General features: G+C 48.9%; 1 non-coding gene and 1 pseudogene across 1 annotated transcript; both read right to left on the bottom strand.

The window, feature by feature from the left end:
* Positions 1-783: 783 nt before the first annotated feature.
* LOC116529593 lies at positions 784-9,293 on the bottom strand (annotated as a pseudogene).
* Positions 9,294-9,354: 61 nt separating this feature from the next.
* LOC116529699 lies at positions 9,355-9,489 on the bottom strand. Its single transcript, XR_004259621.1, has one exon. It is a non-coding gene; the product is annotated as a small nucleolar RNA SNORA70 (small nucleolar RNA).
* Positions 9,490-10,098: the final 609 nt, after the last annotated feature.

Below are 10,098 nucleotides of genomic sequence, written 5' to 3'. Positions count from 1 at the left end.
TTTGTAGTTTAAGTAGAGATGGGGTTTCACCACGTTGGCCAGGCTGGTCTTTAACTCCTGACCTCGTGATCTGCCCACCTCGGCCTTCCAAAGTGCTGGGATTACAGTCATAAGCCACTGTGCCCAAATTTTTTTCTTTTTTTTTTTGAGACATAGTCTTGCTCTATAGCCCAGGCTGGAGTGCAGTGGCGTGATCTCGGCTCATTGCAACTTCTACCTCCTGGGTTCAAGTGATTCTCCTACCTCAGCCTCCCAAGTAGTGGGATTACAGGCATGCACTACCATGCCCAGCTAATTTTTGTATTTTTAGTAGAGACAGGGTTTCACCATTTTGGCCAGGCTGGTCTCGAACTCCTGACCTCAAGTGATCCACCCACCTCAGCTTCCCAAAGCATTGAGATTACAGGCTTGAGCCACTGTGCCTGGCCATTCTTCCAGATTTCTCCATCTTATTTATGGGCACCACTATCAACCTCAGTAGTTATTCCATTTGGAAATCTTAGCTTCATCCTAGGCTCCTCCCTTATACATTGTTAAGTCCCATCATGGTGACTTAACTACCCCTGAGCATCTCTTGAATCTGTTCCTTTCTCTCATTCCCGCCCCCACTGCCTAGCCAGTGCTTTGCTAAGGCCTACTTATCACTTGCCTTGACTCATGCAAGCCTGACTGGTCTTCTTGCCTCTAGTCTTGCCTGCTTCAAACCCTTCTTTACATTGCAGGTTCCAGTGGTCTTTTTCTTTTCTTTTCTTTTCTTTTCAATTTTTTTCTTTAGTGAGTTGTGTACAGAGGGGTTAAATGCTTTATAGCCAAAAAAAAAAATGCGCTAGAACCAACTTATTCATCATCATCTTCATCTTCTTCATATTCCTTTTCCTCCTCATCCTCTTCATCTTCCTCATCTTCCTCCTCTTCCTTCTTTTTCTTGCTTTTTCAGCCTTGACGACTCCCTTTTTTGCTGCATCAGGCTTTCCTTTAGCTCAATATGCAGCAATATCCTTTTGGTATTTTTCCTTCAGTTTCACAGCCTTCTTTTCATAAGGCTGCTTGTCATCCGCAGCAGTGTCATTCCACGTCTCTCCCAGTTTCTTCACGACATCACCCATGGACAGGCCAGGATGTTCTGGGCGATACTCAGAGCAGAACAGGAAAAAGGCCAAAGGAGGCCTCTTGGGTGTATTGGAATCCTTGAACTTCTTTTCTGTCTCCCCTTGAGGAGGGATATGGGTTTTCATTTCTCTCTCATAACGGGCCTTGTCCGCCTTCACCATATCTTCACATTTTCCTTTCTCTTCAGCAGACATGGTCTTCCACCTCTCTGAGCACCTCTTAGAAAAGGCTAAGAAGCTGAGTGAAGCATCTGGGTGCTTCTTATGCTCCTCCCGACAAGTTTGCATGAAAAATGCATATGATGACATTTTGCCTTTCGAATTCTTAGGATCTCTTTGCCCACGTTTAGTTGTTTTTCCTCAGCGAGGTACAGAGTCACCCTGTGCCCGTCCGGCTCTCACTTGCCCTAGCAATATCTCTATGGAGCTCAATGTACTGCAATGGCTATCTTTTTTTTTGAGATAAGGTCTCACTCTGTCACCCAGGCTAGAGTGCTGTGGTGCGATTATAGCAGCCTCAACCTCTTGAGCTCCAGCTCTCCTCTCACCTCAGCCTCTGGAGTAGCTGGGATTACATGTGCACACCATCACGTCCAGATAATGAAAATTTGTTTTTTTTTGGTAGAGACAGGTGTCACGATGCTGCTCAGGCTGGTCTTGAACTCTAGGGCTTAAGCCATCCTCCAGCCTCGACCTCCCAAAGTGCTGGGATTACAGTGTGAGCCACCACACCTGGCCCCAGTGATCTATTTTGAATGCAATCTGATACTTTGTGTCCCTCGTGTAAAGCCTATCTGTGGGCTAGCAAGGTGTGGTGTAGCGCCTGTAATCCCAGCACTTTGGGAGGCCGAGGCGGGAGGATCTCTTGAGGCCAGCAGCTCCTGATCACCCTGGGCAACATAGTGAAATCCCATCTCTACAAAAAATTAAAAAACCGGGCCAGGTGCAGTGGCTCACGTCTGTAATCCCAACACTTTGGGAGGCCAAGGTGGGTGGATCACGAAGTCAGGAATTTAAGACCAGCCTGACCAAAATGGTGAAATCCCCTCTCTACTAAAAATACAAAAATTTGCCAGGCCTGGTGGTGGGTACCTGTAATCCCAGCTACTCAGTAGGCTGAGGCAGGACATTTGCTTGAACCTAGGAGGCAGAGGTTGCAGTGAGCTGAGATGGCGACACTGCACTCCAGCCTGGCGACAGAGTGAGACTCCATCTCTTTTTTTTTTTTTTTTTTTGGGACGGAGTTTCACTCATGTTACCCAGGCTGGAGTGCAATGGTGCGATCTCGGCTCACTGCAACCTCCGCCTCCTGGGTTCAGGCAATTCTCCTGCCTCAGCCTCCTGAGTAGCTGGGATTACAGGCACGCGCCACCATGCCCAGCTAATTTTTGTATTTTTAGTAGAGACGGGGTTTCACCATGTTGACCAGGATGGTCTCGATCTCTTGACCTGGTGATCCACCCACCTCGGCCTCCCAAAGTGCTGGGATTACAGGTTTGAGCCACCGCACCCGGCGAGACTCCATCTCAAAAAAAATAAATAAATAATTGAAAAACTAGTTGGCCATGGTGGTGTGTGCCTGTAGTCCCAGCTCCACAGGAAGCTAAGGTGGGAGGGTCACTTGAGACTTGGGCCCAGGAATTCAAGGCTGCTTCAAGCTGTGACTGCGCCACTGCATTCTAGCCTGGGTGACTGAGAGAAACCCCATTTTTTTTTGAGACAGACTGACAGAGTCTCGTTCTGTCACCTGGGCTGGAGGGCAGTGGCCCAACCTCAGCTCACTATAACCTCTGCCTCCCAGAGACAGCCTGTATTCAAACAAACAAAACAAACACACATACACCTTTCTATGACGCCCCAGAACCTACAGAACACAGTCCAAGCCGTTTATCCAGCCACACAGGGCCCTTCCTGATCTGACACGCCCCGCTCACAATTCTGAACTTCGAGAGGTTCCTGCTGAATTCGTCCCTTCTCATGGTCTCTTCTGTCAGCCTGTGCTCCCCCTCCCTCCTCACAATTCTGGAAAGCCCCTGCTCATCCTTCAAAACCCATCTTGTATGTCATGTTGTCTAAGGTTTTTCCAGAACACTTCCACACACAGGGAGTCCTCCCTGGTCCTTTCTGCCTGAAATTTTTTTTTTTTTGAGATGGAGTTTCACTCTTGTTGTCCAGGCTAGAGTGCAATGGCACAATCTCTGCTTGCTGCAGCCTCTGCCTCCTGGGTTCAAGCAATTCTCCTGCCTCAGCCTCCTGAGTAGCTGGGATTACAGGCATGCGCCACCACGCCCAGCTAATTTTGTATTTTTAGTAGAGATGGGGTTTCTTCATGTTGATCAGGCTGGTCTCGAACTCCCAACCTTAGGTGATCCACCTGCCTCAGCCTCCCCAAGTGCTGGGATTAAAGACGTGAGCCACTGTGCCCAGCCCCCTTCTGGCTGAATCTTGAACAGCGTCTACTTAGAGCTTCATTCTTTGTCTTCCTAGTGGAGTAGGACAGACCGCATTAATCTACCTCTTCATCCTCAGGGCCTCGCACAAGGCCAGTTACTATCAAAACACTTTGAATGAATAATAGAACCGACAAAGCTATTTCACCAGGAGCCATGGTGTCACCAGTTCTTCCATGGACTAAACCTCTGCTGAGGGTCATCAAGTCACCCGCCCTGGTGCTCAGTACCAGGCCTGGCTTCACATGGAGAACAACAAAATGCAGAGCCGTAGAGACCACCCCGCTGATAGAGACTACTCGGTTGATAGAGACCACCTGTCGAGGTGTCAGAGAGCTGAGAGGGGAGGGCAGGGGACCCAGGCATGAAGTAGGAGGGCAGGACTTGGAGGTGGAATGGAGCCCAGTGCCCTGGAGAAAGAGCAGAGGCTGCCACTGACTCCCTGGCTCAGACCCAAGCAGGCGAGGGGGAGGACTCATTCATCCAGGGCCAGCCCAGGAGCAAGACTGCCAAGCAGGCCCGCCCTGCCCAGCTGGGAGGGGATTTCCTCAGGCTCCCTCCTCCTGGGCTGGGTGGCTTTGGAACCTGTCTGGAGGTTTTTCGTTTGGGGAGGGACTGAGGAGCTCCTGGCAGAGCCGGGAGCTTCGGGGCAGCAGGCAACCTCCTGGCCCAAAAAGCCTGGAACTTGAGGACCAGCCGGCGGTGAGGCCTGAGACACCCCTACCTCGTCTCTCAGAGTAAGATGTGGGAGCTGGGAGGGAGTGGAGGGAGTCCCCATGTCAGGGCGAGGGGGCGGTGGCAGGAAGTGCAGAGTGGGGGCATGGGGGGCCTGGTGCAGGAAGGAGGGGGGAGATGTGGGGTGCTCCCTTGGTAACCTCCCTTCTGCAGTGACCTCCTGGTGTGGCCGCTTTGGATCCTGCAACTTTCATTTTAAAAGTTAGCAGCATGTCGGGCCAGGCATCAGGGTCTATCTCCTCAAGTGAAATGGCAGGGAAGGGCTGAGCGTGGGGACAGGGTAATTTCATTCCCCTTCCTGCCCTTCAGTCACGGGCTTTCTCTCCAGTCATCCTGTTCTCCCCAGCACCCCCGACCCTCCTAAGTTTTTCTAACTTCAACTAAGTCAGTTCCTTGCCCTTTGCTGACCTGGACACTGGAGACCACAGCCCGGGAGACAGTCTCCACTTCTTCCTGCAAGGCGGCTCCTCTAGGGTTATTTGTTTCCTTCTTCCTGGTGCGGGTATCAGAGGGATTTCACTCAATCTTTCGTTTATTCATTAGTGTTCACTTGTTTATTTATCACTGTTTGAGCATGTACCTGGATTCTCTGGAAAGAGGGCTGAACAATTTCTGTTTTTCTTGGGAACGAGAAAAATTTATTCCTCAAACATTTGATGATCATCTACAAGCTAGTGAGCAGCATGGCAGAGTAGAAAACTATTTTAGAGTCACAGAGAGACTTGGCTTTATATCCCGTATCTCCTGTTTACCTCCTGAGCCTCAGTTTCCTCAGCTATAATTTTTTTTTTCTTTTCAGATGGACTCTTACTCTGTTGCTCAGGCTGGAGGGTAGTGGTGAGATCTTGGCTCACTGCAACTTCCTCCCTGCCACCTCCTGGGGCTCAAGCAGTTCTCCTGCCTCTGCCTCCTAAGTAGCTGGGATTACAGGCACCTGTCACTATGCCTGGCTAATTTTTGTAGTTTTAGTAAAGACGGGGTTTCACCATCTTGGCCAGGCTGGTCTTGAACTCCTCTCCTCGTGATCTACCTACCTCAGCCTCCTAAAGTGCTGGGATTACAGGTGTGAGCCACTGCGACCGACCCCAATTTTTTTTTTTTTTTTTTTAAAGAGACAGGGTCTTGCTACATTGCCCAGGCTGGAGTCCAGTGCCTGATCATAGCTTACTACAGCTTCCAATTACTGTGCTCAAGCAATCCTCTTGCTTCAGCTTCCCGTTAACTGGGAGACTATAGGCGTGAGGCTTGGGGGCCAGCTTAAGATGACAGGAGACAATGCATGTTGAGCACCAAGCTGGGTGCCAGGCTGATTGTGGGGCCTTCCTAAACACCTGTGCTTTGCCCTTCCTTTTTGACCGCCTTCTTGCCATGACTCTCCTTAACCAGCACCTCCCTCACCTTAGACTTGTAAAGATATGCTAGACAACCCCTGGCCTTGAAAACACTTAGGCAGTGTGTAAACAGAACTGGCCAGCGATGGGGGAGTGGTGAAGGAAGAGAAGGCTGGGCTCCATGGCTTATGCCTGTAATCCCAGCACTTTGGGAGGCCAAGGCGGGAGGATTGCTTGAGTCCAGGAGTTTGAGACCAGCCTGGGCAACAAAGTGAGGCCTTGTTTAAAAAATAAAATAAAATAAAATAAAGAAGGGAGAGCCACACAGTCATGGGAGTAGGGAAGATGTCAGCTTCTGGTTTGTGGGAAAAATACCAGGCCAGGGCTGAGTCCAGACATGCTGTGTTTCTGAATTTGCATACCCAACACCGAGCAAGTGATAGGAACCACCAATTCCTAAATTATGGGCACAGGGTAAGGGCTTTTAAATGCATTCTCTCATTTAATCATAATCCTCTTATGATATTATTATCAACCCCATTTTATAGATGGGGAAATGACGATACGAACAGGTTAAGGGATTTGCCCAAGGTCACATGGCTAATAAGTGATGGATCCAGAATTCAAGCCTAGGTCAGACTCTAAACTCCATGCTTCTGCTTTACTACTTGCTGTCTTTCAAGTTTCTCTGTATTAGAAGACCAGGCTGGGGCGGTGGCTCATGCCTATAGTCCCAACATTTTGGGAGGCTGAAGTAGGAGGATTCCTTGAAGCCAGGAGTTCAAAGGTCCAGGTCCAGCCTGGGCAACAAGCGAGACCCTGTCTCAAAAAAAGAAGGCCAGGCACGTGGCTCACGCCTGTAATCCCAGCACTTTAGGATGGCCTAGGCAGGAGAATTGCTTGAGTGCAGGAGTTTGAGACTGGCTTGGGCAACATAGTGAGACCTCTTCTTTACAAAAAATAAACAAAATTAGCCTGTCATGGTGGTGTGTGCCTGTAGTCTCAGCTACTTTGTTTTTTTGAGACAGAGCCTCACTCTGTGGCCCAGGCTGGAGTGCAGTGGCGCCTTCCCCAACACAGGCGATTCTCCCACCTCAGACTCCTGAGTGGCTGGGGCTATAGGCACATACTGTCATGCCCAGCTAACTTTTTTTTTGTTGTTGTTATATTTTTGGTAGAGACAAGGTTTCACCATGTTGCCTATGATGGTCTCGAGCTCCTGGACTCGAGTGACCCACCTGCCTTGGCCTCCCAACGTGCGGGGATTACAGGCATGAGCCACCAAGCCTGGCCTGTCTCAACTACTTTGAGGCTGAGGTGGGAGGATCACTTGAGCCTGAGAGGTCAAGTTCACTCTGGCCTGGGTGAAAGACCAAGACCCTCTCTCAAGGAAAAGAAAAAGAAAAAAGAAAGACCAAAAGGGCATTAGAATTCCCCAGTGACCTCCCTAGAAACTGACCTTTCACTTCCTGTAGATCTCCTGCTCTGGGCTGCTGCATCCAGAGTCCTTCCCTGATTCATTAACTCGTTCATTCATTCCTACATCATTCATTAAATCAAGTGCTCTGTTTATCCTCTGAGACTACAAGGTTTCAAGAGGGCAGGGATCATATCCATGATCCTACTGGTTCAGTTTTATAACCAGCACCTCATTCATCTCTGATAGAAAAATTTTCAATGAATCCTTTGTGAGTAAATGAATTTGACAAATATTTACTGATGCATTCCATAGGCTAGGTAGTAGGGCTTCAAAGAGGAATAACACCGAAGCCCTATCCTCAGAATGCTCACAGCCTTGTCGAGGAGATAGTTATAATACAAAGAAGACAATGACACCCTAGACATAGCAGAGGTTGCTGACGGAACTAAGAAGGGCATTTAATTCTCCCCTGTCCGCTGTGTTCTCCTTTGCATCCTCAGTGCCTAACACTGCTACGCACGTGGTAGACACTCAATAAGCCTTTGCAGAGGAGTTGTAAAGGACCGAGTCTTTTTGTTTTGTTTTTTTAATTAAAATGTTTTTCTCTTTTGTGTGTGTGTGTGTGTGTGTGTGTTTTTTTTTTTGAGATGGAGTCTCACTCTGTTGCCAGGCTGGAGTGCAGTGGCTCAATCTCGGCTCACTGCAACCTCCGCCTCCCGGGTTCAAGCGATTCTCCTGCCTCAGCCTACCCAGTAGCTGGGACTACAGGCATGTGCCGCCACATCCAGTGAATTTTTGCATTTTTTAGTAGAGACAGCATTTCACCATGTTGGCCAGGGTGGTCTCCATCTCTTGACCTCATGATCCACCCACCTCAGCCTCCCAAATTGTTGGGATTACAGGTGTGAGCCACTGTGCCCGGCCTTTTTTTTCTTTTCTTTGACTGATTTCCAAATGTGATAGTAAGGGATAGACTATCACATTATCACCCACGGGGGTGGGGGGAAGGTATTCTAGCAGAGGGAGGAGCTCATGAAAAGACCTGGTAGAGAGTGGGAGCTGGAACTGCTAGGGGCTCAGTGTGGCTGGGGCGTAGGGTGTATTTGGGGAAATGGAAAGAAATGAGTGTGAATAAATAGGCAGGGTTCAGGTCACGAGGCCTTCCTGTGCCTAGTTAAGGAATCTAGGCTTTAAACCAAGGACACTGGTACCCACTGAAAGGATTTAACAATGGGAGTGACATCTCCTGATTTGCATTTCAGAAGTAAGGCTGATGTGTGGGGGCCCAGGAGATGATGACGCCAAGGTATTCAGGCCTGATGGATCCCCACCTATCTACGGAAATTAGTCTTCTTTTTAGGACTTCATCATGGTTTGTTCATGAAGGGCCTCTTGAGTTGGCCTGTTCCTGAGGACTGGTACTTTGCCCTCAGGTGTATACTGGGTCACAGCGAATCTGTTCCTCCTTTAAAAGTTTTGAATTTATGAATACTTTACTTTTGTATAATTTAGAATAGGTTCAAGGATATTACTTACAATACCTTGTGCTTTATTATGCCAGAGAGATAGCGATGGAGCTATAGAAGGATTTCCAGGAATTATACCTAACTCTGAATGTGCCCAGGGAGGGTATGTCAAACTGGCCAGTGGTCGTGGAACTGGGGGTGCAGGGGCACAGATAACATTAAAGGAATCCATTTCCAGGTTCTCAGCTCCTGCAGGGACTCTTGGCTAAAAGCCACCTGCTTGTCTGCATTCTTTTAAGTTCTCCTTTCCAACACCATTTTTCCTTCCTCCCTCCCTCCCTCCCTCCCTCCCTCCCTTCCTTCCTTCCTTCCTTCTCTCTCCTTCTTCCTTCCTTCCTTCTCTCTCCTTTCTTTCTCTTTTTTTTGGTGGACAGGAAGTAGAATTTATTGGTGAGTATTAAGAGGGGGCAGCACAGAGGAAGCCCTCGTGAGTTCAGGGCCCATCACTTGTCCAGAGGGCCACGACTGGGGATGTACTTAACTCCATAGACATCTGGGATGAGCTGCTTCTCAGCCACTATGTCTTCAAATTCATCAGCATGGAACTTGGTGAAGCCCCACTTCTTTGAGATGTGGATCTTCTGGTGGCCAGGGAACTTGAACTTGTTCAGGGCCTCCATCACATGCTCCTTGTTCTGCAGCTTGGTGCGGATGAACATGATCACTTGGCCAGTGTGAATCCTGGCCACTGTGCCCTGGGGCTTTCCAAAGGTACCTCCCATGGCTATTTGGAGCCCACACTGGGGTAGTGCAAGGTCAGAGACATGAACATTCATCTGAAAGTCCTGTCTCAATGTCCCTTAGAGCAACCCATACAAGAAACAGGCTGCATTACACTACCAAGGAAGCTGCTGTTTGCAGCCATTGCACATGGGGCCCCCACGAGGAAAGGAACTCAGTCGACTTAATTGGCTGCAGATCAACTCCGTTTCTACTGTTTCTCTTCTTTGGCTTTATGAGAAAGTTACACCTTTGTCCATCCCAAATCCATTGAACAAGGTCCATTATTCAAAAGGGCAATTAGAGAATGCTCTGTTCCTGAGAGATGGCAAAACAGAGATTAGGCAGGAGAAACTAAAGGGTGCTGTGCCTCTGCTATAGACTCGTAGTATTTATTTTATTTAAGAATACTTATTGGGGCTGGTGCAGTGGCTCACACCTGTAATCCCAGCACTTTGGGAGGCTGAGGCGGGCAGATCACCTGAGGTCAGGAGTTTGAGACCAGCCTGAGCAACATGGAGAAACCCCGTCTCTACTAAAAATACAAAATTAGCCAGGCACGGTGGCACATTCTTGTAATCCCAGCTACTCAGGAGGCTGAGGCAGGAGAATCGCTTGAACCCGGGAGGCAGAGGTTGCGGTGAGCTCAGATTGTGCCATTACACTCCAGCCTGGGCAACAAGAGCAAAACTCTGTCAAAAAAAAAGAATACTTGTTGGCCGGTTGTGGTGGCTCATGCTTGTAATCCCAGCACTTTGGGAGGCCAAGTTGAGCGGATCACTTGAGGTCAGTAGTTCAAGACTAGCC

This window comes from Sapajus apella, unplaced genomic scaffold (assembly GCF_009761245.1).
Source record: "Sapajus apella isolate SASKATOON/1434 unplaced genomic scaffold, GSC_monkey_1.0 scaffold62, whole genome shotgun sequence".
Taxonomy (NCBI): Eukaryota; Metazoa; Chordata; class Mammalia; order Primates; family Cebidae; genus Sapajus; species Sapajus apella.
This window is presented reverse-complemented; position numbering and strand designations above follow the sequence as displayed.